The 11,006-nt window shown below is 37.7% G+C and overlaps 1 protein-coding gene across 1 annotated transcript in view; it reads left to right on the top strand.

The window, feature by feature from the left end:
- The first annotated feature begins 1,693 nt into the window (after positions 1–1,693).
- apbb1ip (amyloid beta (A4) precursor protein-binding, family B, member 1 interacting protein) overlaps positions 1,694–11,006 on the top strand; it is a 37,866-nt gene continuing 28,553 nt past the window's right edge. The window contains exon 1 of the mRNA XM_079806748.1: positions 1,694–1,857. The gene's annotated coding sequence lies outside the window, so the exon portion shown is untranslated. The remainder of the gene's footprint in view (positions 1,858–11,006) is intronic.

The following is an 11,006-nucleotide window of genomic DNA, read 5'->3' as shown; positions in this document are numbered from 1 at the left end:
TTAACTAATGTTAACTAATGACCATTATTCTAAAGTGTTACCGTGTTGCTGTTTCTGGAAACCTGTTTTCTTTGACCTCATATCTGGAATTAATGCATTTATGCTGTTAATGTGTTGCAGCCTGGAATATTTATAGATAGGCCTACTAGTATTAAAATTGAGTATTCAGACAGTATATACTCATATATCTGTGCTTTGAAGATTTAGTTTTTTAAAAATACTAATTATTTCTGTGGTAGAAAGCTACTATGGGTGCCCTTGGGTTTGTTATAGCCCCAGGGCCCTACGTATTCTTAATCCGGTAAAACCTGAAAAAGCATAATAGGGGCAATTTAAGAAAAAAAAATACTAAGTACACCTTTAACTTTAATATTTCATTCAGATGTGCAACTGGCTTCACAACAAATATCCACTATAACATTAGCTTCATTACATTACTGAAAAAAAGCCAACCTAAAGTGTGCCAAGAAAACATCCCCCACACCATTACACCACCACCACCAGCCTGCACAGTGGTAACAAGGCATGTTGGATCCATGTTCTCATTCTGTTTACGTCTCTACCATCTGAATGTCTCAACAGAAATCGAGACTCATCAGACCAGGCAACATTTTTCCAGTCTTCAACTGTCCAATTTTGGTGAGCACATGCAAATTGTAGCCTCTTTTTCCTATTTGTAGTGGAGATGAGTGGTACCCGGTGGGGTCTTCTGCTGTTGTAGCCCATCCGCCTCAAGGTTGTATGTGTTGTGGCTTCACAAATGCTTTGCTGCATACCTCGGTTGTTGCGGTAACACTTTAGAATAATGGTCATTAGTTAACATTAACTAATAATGAACTGCACTTATAAAGCGTTTATTAATCTTTGTTAATGTAAATTTCAACATTTACTAATGCATTATTCAAATCTTGTTAACATTAGTTAATTAATGCACTGTGAACTAACATGAACAAACCATGAACAGCTGTATTTATATTAACTAACGTTAACAAAGATGAACAAATACAGTTACAAATGTACTGCTCATGTTAGTTAATACATTAACTAATGTTAACTAATGACCATTATTCTAAGTGTTACCGTGTTGCTGTTTCTGGAAACCTGTTTGCTTTGACCTCATATCTGGAATTAATGCATTTATGCTGTTAATGTGTTGCAGCCTGGAATATTTATATATAGGCCTACTAGTATTAAAATTGAGTATTCAGACAGTATATACTCATATATCTGTGCTTTGAAGATTTAGTTTTTTAAAAATACTAATTATTTCTGTGGTAGAAAGCTACTATGGGTGCCCTTGGGTTTGTTATAGCCCCAGGGCCCTACATATTCTTAATCCGGTAAAACCTGAAAAAGCATAATAGAGGCAATTTAAGAAAAAAAAATACTAAGTACACCTTTAACTTTAATATTTCATTCAGATGTGCAACTGGCTTCACAACAAATATCCACTATAACATTAGCTTCATTACATTACTGAAAAAAAGCCAACATGCATAACAATGACATTAATCATTAACAGAAAGAAATGCTTATCAATCATTGACCAATATGTAATCTACGGAGAAATAATAAACTAGCACCGGTTGGCCTGTCCCATACACAATCTCAGCTCTGCACTTGTGTGCCGCTGCTTTTCAGCGTCAATTGGAATGCAGAGACAGGTTTAGACCTGAACTTCCGTGTCAGGCAGGAAGTAAGTGAACTGTCAGTGACTAACATACAAGTGCTACAGCTCAGCAGCCTGCTGCATGTGGGTTGGGTGGTGTCCACCGTTAAACAGGAAAGAGGGGCATTTTACTGAAAACGTATTTATGATTCCATCACCCAGTCATTAAAGCTGAAAGATAAACAAAGGTAAGTTATGTTTTTCCTCAAACAAATAGTGTGGTTGACAACTAAGACTTTTTGATTTTGTTCAAATATACCTGTTACATTTGACAATAATCAAGTAATAGGACGATTTTGTGGGAATATGGTGGTGTCTCTGGTGCCTAAGACTTGTGTAGTTCCACTGTTATATAATCTGTGTTCATGAATTAGTAATTTTAATGACTTTACTGACTTAATTTTATGAAGAAAAAAAAGTTAACATGCTACAACCAGGATGTTGTAGCTGTATTTGTCTGTAGTGAGGATATGAGTCAGTATATTTAATTATTGATCAGAAATGAAGAAGACATGGGCAGATTTGCTTCTGACTGATATGTTGTCTAATATGTTAGGACAAAGGCTGATTTGCAGTGCTTTGTGGAGAATATCCCAGACTGATTATTGTCTTCAAACTGGATTAATTAGCAAAGAAATTCATTATATTGTTGTGACTGGCCAGATATACTATTATATTTACACTGTCATTAGTACAGCACAAATAACACCACACCCATATTAGTGTAATATTGTCATTCACTACTTTGAATAACGCACTTAAAAGTGAACCCCTGCTTATGCAATAGTTTTAGCCTCAAAGCATACATTTTAGCTTTTTTTTTATATATAATCAAGAGGTTTAGTGTTTCAAGTACAACAGCTCACAGATTAAAGTATACCAGCACTGTGACAGGAATGATAGAACGGCATACCGGCTGAACTAAAACACTGTCCAAGTGTTTGAGGAGGAAACAAACAGGAGACTGCTTTTCTATCAGGTTACCCTAAAGTCAACAGTCTGCCTGGTTCTTTAATGACTGTTTTCCTCAGACTGAAATAACTACTAAAGGATGATAGCATCTCAGTGATTTTAAAAAGCATTACTGTGACAACATTAGCTGCTAGGCTATTCAGAGAACTAGGAATGAACTGTTAAGTTACTTTTTACTGAATCATGTAAGGCACATTGTTAAAACTAGCATTTAGTAAAGTGGTAAATGCTAACAAGATTGTAGCCTCACAAGTGACATTTCAATGTCAAAAAGTCCTATATATTTAGTCTGTTTATACAGGAATCAACTTTTATTAATAGTGCCTGCTAAAGCAAGCATCACTATTACTATTGTATTAGTTTTGAGAGAGATTTGAACAAACTCCAAAGTAAACTTTGGCACACACTTTTCATGTCACAGATATGAATGACCTCATATTGTTTGTCCATATATTGAAGATAGATGTCCCTTTTGATGTACTTTTCTCAGTGATCAGACTTTCACATGATACTATTTCCTGATACTATTGAAAAAATCCCCATAAGCTATATTTAGACTGGAATATATATTTGAGACTGGAATATTACAGAGCATTTGGAGTGGACTCTTTCTTTTTATATGCCCAACGTTTTATTGTACAGCACTTTGGTGCAACTCTGTTGCTTTTAAATGTGCTATAGAAATACATTTTGACTTGACTTTTGACTTTGGCCAGTATGCAACCACCTAGCAACACCAAGAAGGATTTACACTTATTGTATTGAGTGTGTACTTGTAGTGTATATTTGAAAGATAAAAAAACTGTACATGCAGATAATATATTAATGAAATAAAGGCCACCTAAGTATATTTAATCCACCTATCTTATTTAATCTTATATTGTTAATATACTTTAAATGTACTAAATTGCAACTTCATCATTACAAATGTAACATACAAATAACAAATAGTTTCAATAGAAACTTCACAAATAGAAAGTATATTTTAGTTTGTCACAAATGCTTATCAGTACATTTGACAGTAAACTTCAACCATATTTCAAAGACAATAGAAGAAATGAAAAGACATGATATAAAGATAAACACTTTAAAGTTCAGCTGACTGCATTTATTATACATTTAAAATGGTATACATTTTCCATTTGATTGCAAATAACAAGCAGCTAACTCTTGGAAAACTTTCAGTTCACACTTAAGTATATTATTTTAAACAGAGTTAATAAAATCAAACATTTCCATCGACAAAATTAAGAACTTTCAAGAGACAGAATGTTACAGTTATCTTGCAAGGTAAAACCGGCTTGATTGCAGTATGATTAAATAACTTCCTCGATATTTAATTTAAAACACATGCACTTGTGAAACAAATGGAAACAATGAGCTAATTTCTTGTCCAGACCTAAAATCTAGAGATGCCCTTGATATGGAATATTATAGTTACCATAACACTTAACAAATGAAAACAAAATTCTTCTGGAAGTAGAAACGAGGAGGATATTCCGCCGCAAATATAATGCCTGACATCATCACCTCAAACATTTCTGTTAAATAAAGATTTACTCTGACACAAGGTCCCAACATGACTATTCTTTCATTTCTTTCTGTAGTGGCACATTAAATCTATGTAGCATAAATCTAACAAAACACATGCTTATATTTTAATGTAAGTGTGTATTGACGATATATTGATGAATACAGTTGTCAAATGTTTGGAAAAAAGATACATAAGAGACGTATGAGAAGAACCGTATTGTGATGGCTACAGAGAGATAGAGAGTGTCATCTGTTTCCTGTTGGAAACTTCGATGCTTTCAACATCTTGTGAGGGGGAAGTTGCTGTAACCACTTCCCCAAGTGTAGCAGCACACATACAGCTCTCTGATTGGCTGCATGGCAGTGCTTCATTTAAACAAGAAGGCACAGCATTGTTACACTCACAGGTGCTGGTGGTACAGACTCTGCCAGTTTGGTTTGACATAGTATCAGTTGAAGAAAGTATTTGCAGCTCTGCTCATCTTTTAATGAATATGCACTTGTGTTGTATTGTGGTGTTAATTTAAAATCAAAATAAATAAAAAAAACATAATAAAAGAAAAGAAAAGAAAATATTTAAAAATGCACAAAATGAAGTAAATATCTTGAGATTAAATAACAGAAAAACTAAAACTAGATGAGTAAAGTTTGTGAATCAACATTGATGTTGGCTTGAGAAAGCATAGTCTGAAAGTTTGAAGTAGGCCTTATTGTAAAATCTTGAAGTGTCATACTTTACAGAGAGAGAGAGAGAGAGAGAGAGAGAGAGAGAGAGAGAGAGAGAGAGAGTTTGTTTTTAGAGGTTTTAAGTTTGAATCAATTTTAAAAACTCAAAGTCTCAAGGTTTCAAGTCTCTCCGACAAATTGTTTGCTATGTCGGGTACTTGGGGGGTTGCTAGGGTGTTTCTATGTGGTTGCTAGGTTACTCATGGTGGATTACTATGGTGTTTCTATGTGGTTGCTAGGGTATTCAGGGTAGTTGATAGGTTGTTGCTGTGTGGTTGCTTTGGTATTCTTGGTGGTTACTAGGTGTTGTTATGTGGTTGCTAGTATGCTAATATAACTTTGTATATAACATTTTATGAAATAAATGTGAATGGTGCTTGTGCCTCACCATGATACTAAGCTGTAGTTGGTGGTCGCCAGGGTGTTGCTAAATGTTTGTTAAGGTGTTTTGAGTGGGTTTGGCATAGTACTCTATGATATTATGCTTTTAATATGGCTTGAGTCCCTCCTTCAGTGTAATTCAATGGGATTTTTGTCCAATGTATTATCCACCAGAGGAAAAACTTAAATCTCACTTAGAAAAGTACACTTCTTCTAAATGCATCACTTCACATGATTTGATAAATCATTCATTTCTGTAGTACAGACCATGGGAAACAAAGATAGACGACTGTGTTTAAAAATGTTAACATGTGCATTAATTAAAAGCTGTTGCAAAAACGATTTGCTGAATGTGGGCGAATAAGAAGGAAGTAGGACAGAGTTGGGTATTTTGGACCACGATTACCAGATACTGTTTGTCTTATATTGTAGCTGGAATAATCAGCAGAGAAGTGAACAGATCTGTCTTTAATCTGACTGGCTCATATACTGTCCATTAACTGTGAGAAAAGGAACGTTAATTGTAGAACATTACCTGATTTATACAGTTACTGTAGCAACATTACAATATAATGAGTCAAAGAATGATCTATTTCCATGTAAGACATACTTTGTTATTTTTGTATGCTCAGGCTGTGCTAAGCGTTCATGGGCAGGATTCTGCATGTCTTGGCAAAGACTGAATGTGTAAAAGAGTTATGCAAGCCATGCTTTTTATCTCTACCCTCTGGATGGATATTGTGCAATGTTTAGCTTTGGGTTATGTTTTTTCTTTTTATATGTGCACAGGTACTCTGCACTATATTACCAATCACCATCTTGTACGCTGCTGTAACCAGGAAAATTACTCCATCCAGTTGACCAATTCTGCACAGCAGTTACAAAACTAGTTCAAGGCCAGATTATCCAGATGACAACATCCCCAGCTAACAAAAATATATTCTAAGAACGTTTTGCTAATGTTCCTATCAAGTTATTTAAAAATGTTTAATGTTTTAAAAACTTAATTTCTTGGTTATGCAAATGTTAAGTGAACATTCAATTTAGCAAATATGATGGGATTGTTACTTTTGAATGTTCTCTGAACATTCTAAAACAAGTCATAACATTTAACTCTTTTCGACGGAATTGACGGAAATTTCCAACTTTACGTGTTTTCACTTTTATACGCTAGTGGGCACTTCTGAAAGAGTACTGAATCTCCAGATCATAAGACATTTGAAGAAGAAGCAGAAACAAGTGATAGCATACACCGATCAGACATAACACTGGCAGGTGAAGTGAATAACACTGATTATCTCTTCATCACATCACCTGTTAGTGGATGGGATATATTAGCCTCAAAGTTGATGTGTAAGATGCAGGAAAAAGGGGCAAGCATAAGGATTTGAGCGAGTTTGACAAGGGCCAAATTGCTAGATGCCTGGGTCCAAGCATCTCCAAAACTGCAGTTCTTATCGGGTGTTTCCATTCTGCAGTGGTCAGTATTTATCAAAAGTGGTCAAAAAAGGAAGGAACAGTGGTGAACCGCGACAGGGTCAAGGGCGGCCAAGGCTCATTGATGCATGTGGGGAGCGAAGGCTGGCCTGTGTGGTCCGATCAAACAGATGAGCTACTGTAACTCAAATTGCTCAAGAAGTTAATGCTGGTTCTGATAGAAAGGTGTCAGAATACACAGTGCATCACAGTTTGTTGGCTGCATAGCCGCAGACCAGTCAGGGTGCCCATGCTGACCCCTGTCCAACACTGAAAGCACCAACAGTGGGCACGTGAGCATCAGAACTGAACCACAAAGCAATGGAAGAAGGTGGCCTGGTGTGATGAATCACGTTTTTTTGTACATCACATGGATGGCCTGGTGAGTGTGTTGCTTACCTTGGGAACACATGGCACCAGGATGCACTATGGGAAAAAGGCAAGCTGGCGGAGGCAGAGTGATACTTTGGGCAATGTTCTGCTGGGAAATCTTGTGTCCTGCCATCCATGTGGATGTTACTTTGACATGTACCACCTACCTAAGCATTGTTCCAGACCATGTACACTCTTTTATGGAAACTTCTTTCAGAGGCATAATGCGCCCAGCCACAAAGCAAAAATGGTTCAGCAATGGTTTGAGGAGCACAACGAGTTTGATATGTTGACTTGGGCTCCAAATTCTCCAGATCTCAATCCAATCAAGCATTTGTGGGATGTGCTGAAAAAAACCTGATCCATGGAGGCCCCATCTCGCAACTTACAGGACTTAAAGGATCTGCTGTTAACATCTTGGTGCCAGATACCACAGCACACCTTCAGGGGTCTAGTGGAGACCATGCCTTGACGTGTCAGGGCTGTTTTGGCTGCAAAAGGGGGACCAACACAATATTAGAAATTCATAATGGTATGCCTGATCGGTGTATGTAAGCAGATGCATGTAAAATAACGCAATCATCAACATTAAACAGCATATAAATTAAAACTGCCTAATGTTACTGAATGAAATGTCGACCCAGGACAAGGTACTGTGAATCTTTGGGGGTGTTGATGGACTCAATCTACTCCATCTGTTTTGATCATCATTCTGAATCCAATCCGGGTGTAGTCTTTGACAAAAAGTTTTTTTTTTAAACTTACCCACATTCAAGTGTTGATAAAAAAAAATAATGCAATAAGCTAGAATAAAATGTATTTTTTTATTGTTTAAAAGCTGAGGCTCTGTTATTTTTCAGCTGTTGTTCATTATGTTTCCCTTATTAACTGTGTATAAGTACACCCTATTTTGTTCTGTTCCTTCTGGGTTATTGTCGTTGCTAATGTGTGGTTAATGTGTTTATTCTCCTGAGAGTCTCCTGTGTAATTCTGTTCATGGATTAAAGACTATTTGAGTGTATTCTTGACTCATTTGTGTTGGATTCAACCAAAAACGGAGTAAAACTGAATGGGACTGTCACCTGCAGAATGGTCGCTAGCTGGAGGAATAACATGTGGAGTTTCTGGAGATCTCTACAACGAGGCACGCTGGAAGAATGAGACTCTTAAACAGCTTTTCAGTGGAATGGACAACATTCTTGGATAGATGCTGCTGATGAGGGAGGAGCACCGTCCTTTCGCTGAGTTTGTGGAGTATGCCATATGGGTTTGTGGATCCTCCTTCACTGTGGGAGTAGCGGACGACGACAGCATCAACTCCGACTATCCAGGGACTTTCAATGCCTTTCGCCGTCCTAGCCCGTAGATTCGTGGACAGCAATAGAAAACCTCCGCCACACACCTGATGAAGACACCTAATCCCGCCACTAATGGATCCACCAGGTTCCTCCTTCCCTCCGGTTTCACCTTGGTCCTTGCTCCCTCCGGTGTTGCTCCTTTCTGCCAGGCCCCCGCCTCCACCACAGAGGATTGGATTCAACCATACAACTGTGACACAGACGTTCTATTGATATTACTGGAAGAATGTTTTTATTATATATAACTTAAAGAGAGAACCTATCCAGAATGTTGGGGGAGTTCTGAGAATGTTACCTGTTAAGGTGTTCAAATAAAGGGTTTTCTTTTTTAAGGTCTGGCCATAAATTCCTTAAGAAAAAAGAACAGCTGTGTACTTCACAACCTCAGTGTTTAAATTGTTACTTCAGTGATTAGCATTAAGCTTTGTTTCAGTAGAAACCCGGTAGTATATTCAAATGATCCTGCTCTCCCCCTTATATCCCCCTGAGACAAGAGATTTATGTATCTTATGTCTGGAAAAAAGCCTCAGATGACGTCATCATCGGAGGATTTTTTGACCAGAGGCTAGAGACTACAGTAGTAGAAGTTAGTTCTGCATGGGGTGGGATCTCACTCACAGAATGTAAAATGAGCACTGATAACAGAGCGGTCGGAACAATGCGAGTGTTTTCAATGAATTCCTATGAAAGTTAAGCTTCCATTGGCATGAACTGAAAACGCGGCAGAATGGACACGCACCGAGAATGAATGAACGACAATGAAGCCATGAATGAATTCCGGGCGGCCGTGCTTATTTTACAACCCCAAATCAGAAATAGTTGGGACAGTATGGAAAACGCAAAAAAAAAAAAAAAAAAAAAGAAGAAGTGATTTCTAAATTTACTTTGACTTGTATTTCATTGCAGACAATATGAACACAAAATATTTCATGTTTTGTCTGGTCAACTTCATGTCATTTGTAAATATGCATCCTTTCCTGTCATTCAGACCTGCAACACATTTAAAAAAAAGTTGGGACAGTAAAGCATTTACCACTTTGTAATTTTGCCATTCCTTTTCACAACACTTAAAAGACGTTTAGGGACTGAAGACACCAAGTGATGAAGTGTTTCAGGTGTAATTTTGTCCCATTCTTCCTGCAAACAAGTCTTAAGGTGGGCAACAGTACGGGGTCTTCATTGTCGCATTTTGCGCTTCAAAATGCGCCACACATTCTCTATTGGAGACAGGTCGGGACTGCAGGCAGGCCAGTCAAGTACCCGTACCCTCTTCCTCCGCAGCCAGGACTTTGTAATGTGTGCAGAATGTGGTTTTGCATTGTCTTGTTGAAATATGCATGGACGTCCCTGGAAAAGATGTCTTCTTGAAGGCAGCATATTATGCTCCAAAATCTCAATGTACTTTTCAGCATTAATGGTGCCTTCACAGAAGTGCAAGTTACCTTTGCCAAGGGCACTGACACAACCCCATACCATGACAGACCCTGGCTTTTGGAACTGTTGCTGGTAACAGTCTGGATGATCCTTTTCTTCTTTGGTCCGGAGCACACGGCGTCCATTCCTCCCAAAAAATACCTCAAATACTGATTCATCTGACCACAGTACACGTTTCCACTGTGTGATGGTCCAGCCCAGATGCCCAGAGAAGTCGACGGCGCTTCTGGACACTGTTAACATAGGGCTTCCTTTTGGCACAGTACAGTTTTAACTGGCATTTGTGGATGTAACTACGTATTGTGGTACTTGACAAAGGTTTGCCAAAGTAGTCCTGAGCCCATGTGGTGATATCGCTTATAGATGAATGACGATTCTTGATGCAGTGCCGCCTGAGTGATCGGAGATCACAGTTGTTCAGCTTAGGCTTGCGTCCTTGTCCTTTACGCACTGAAATTCCTCCAGATTCCTTGAATCTTTTAATTATGTTATGCACTGTTGAATGTGAAATATCCAAATCTCTTCCTATCTTTCTTTGAGGAACATTGTTTTTAAACATTTCAATAATTTTCTCACGTATTTGTTGGCAAACTGGCGATCCTCGGCCCATCTTTGCTCCTAAAGGATTAGCCCATTCTTGGATGCTGCTTTTGTACCAAATCATAATTACAATCACCTGTTGACATCACCTGTTTCAAATCACATCATTATTTAACCATTTTACCTTATTACTAGCCCTAAATTGCTCCTGTCCCAACTTTTTTTTTAAATATGTGTTGCAGGTCTGAATGACAGGAAAGGATGCATATTTACAAATGACATGAGGTTGACCAGACAAAACATTAAATATTTTGTGTTCATATTGTCTGCAATGAAATACAAGTCAAAGTAAATTTAGAAATCACTTCTTCTTTTTTTTTTTTTTGCGTTTTCCATACTGTCCCAACTATTTCTGATTTGGGGTTGTAGTTTTGTTTTTGAATTAGCACCAATTCGGGGTGGGTTGCTTGAATTGTGGGTTCATTAGCCTATTATTCTTTCGGTTTGAACCCAAATCTTCTGCGATCATCTGGTCTGTCAGCTCC

The sequence above is a fragment of the Gobio gobio genome, assembly GCF_949357685.1.
Source record: "Gobio gobio genome assembly, chromosome: 23".
NCBI lineage: Eukaryota > Metazoa > Chordata > Actinopteri > Cypriniformes > Gobionidae > Gobio > Gobio gobio.
This window is presented reverse-complemented; position numbering and strand designations above follow the sequence as displayed.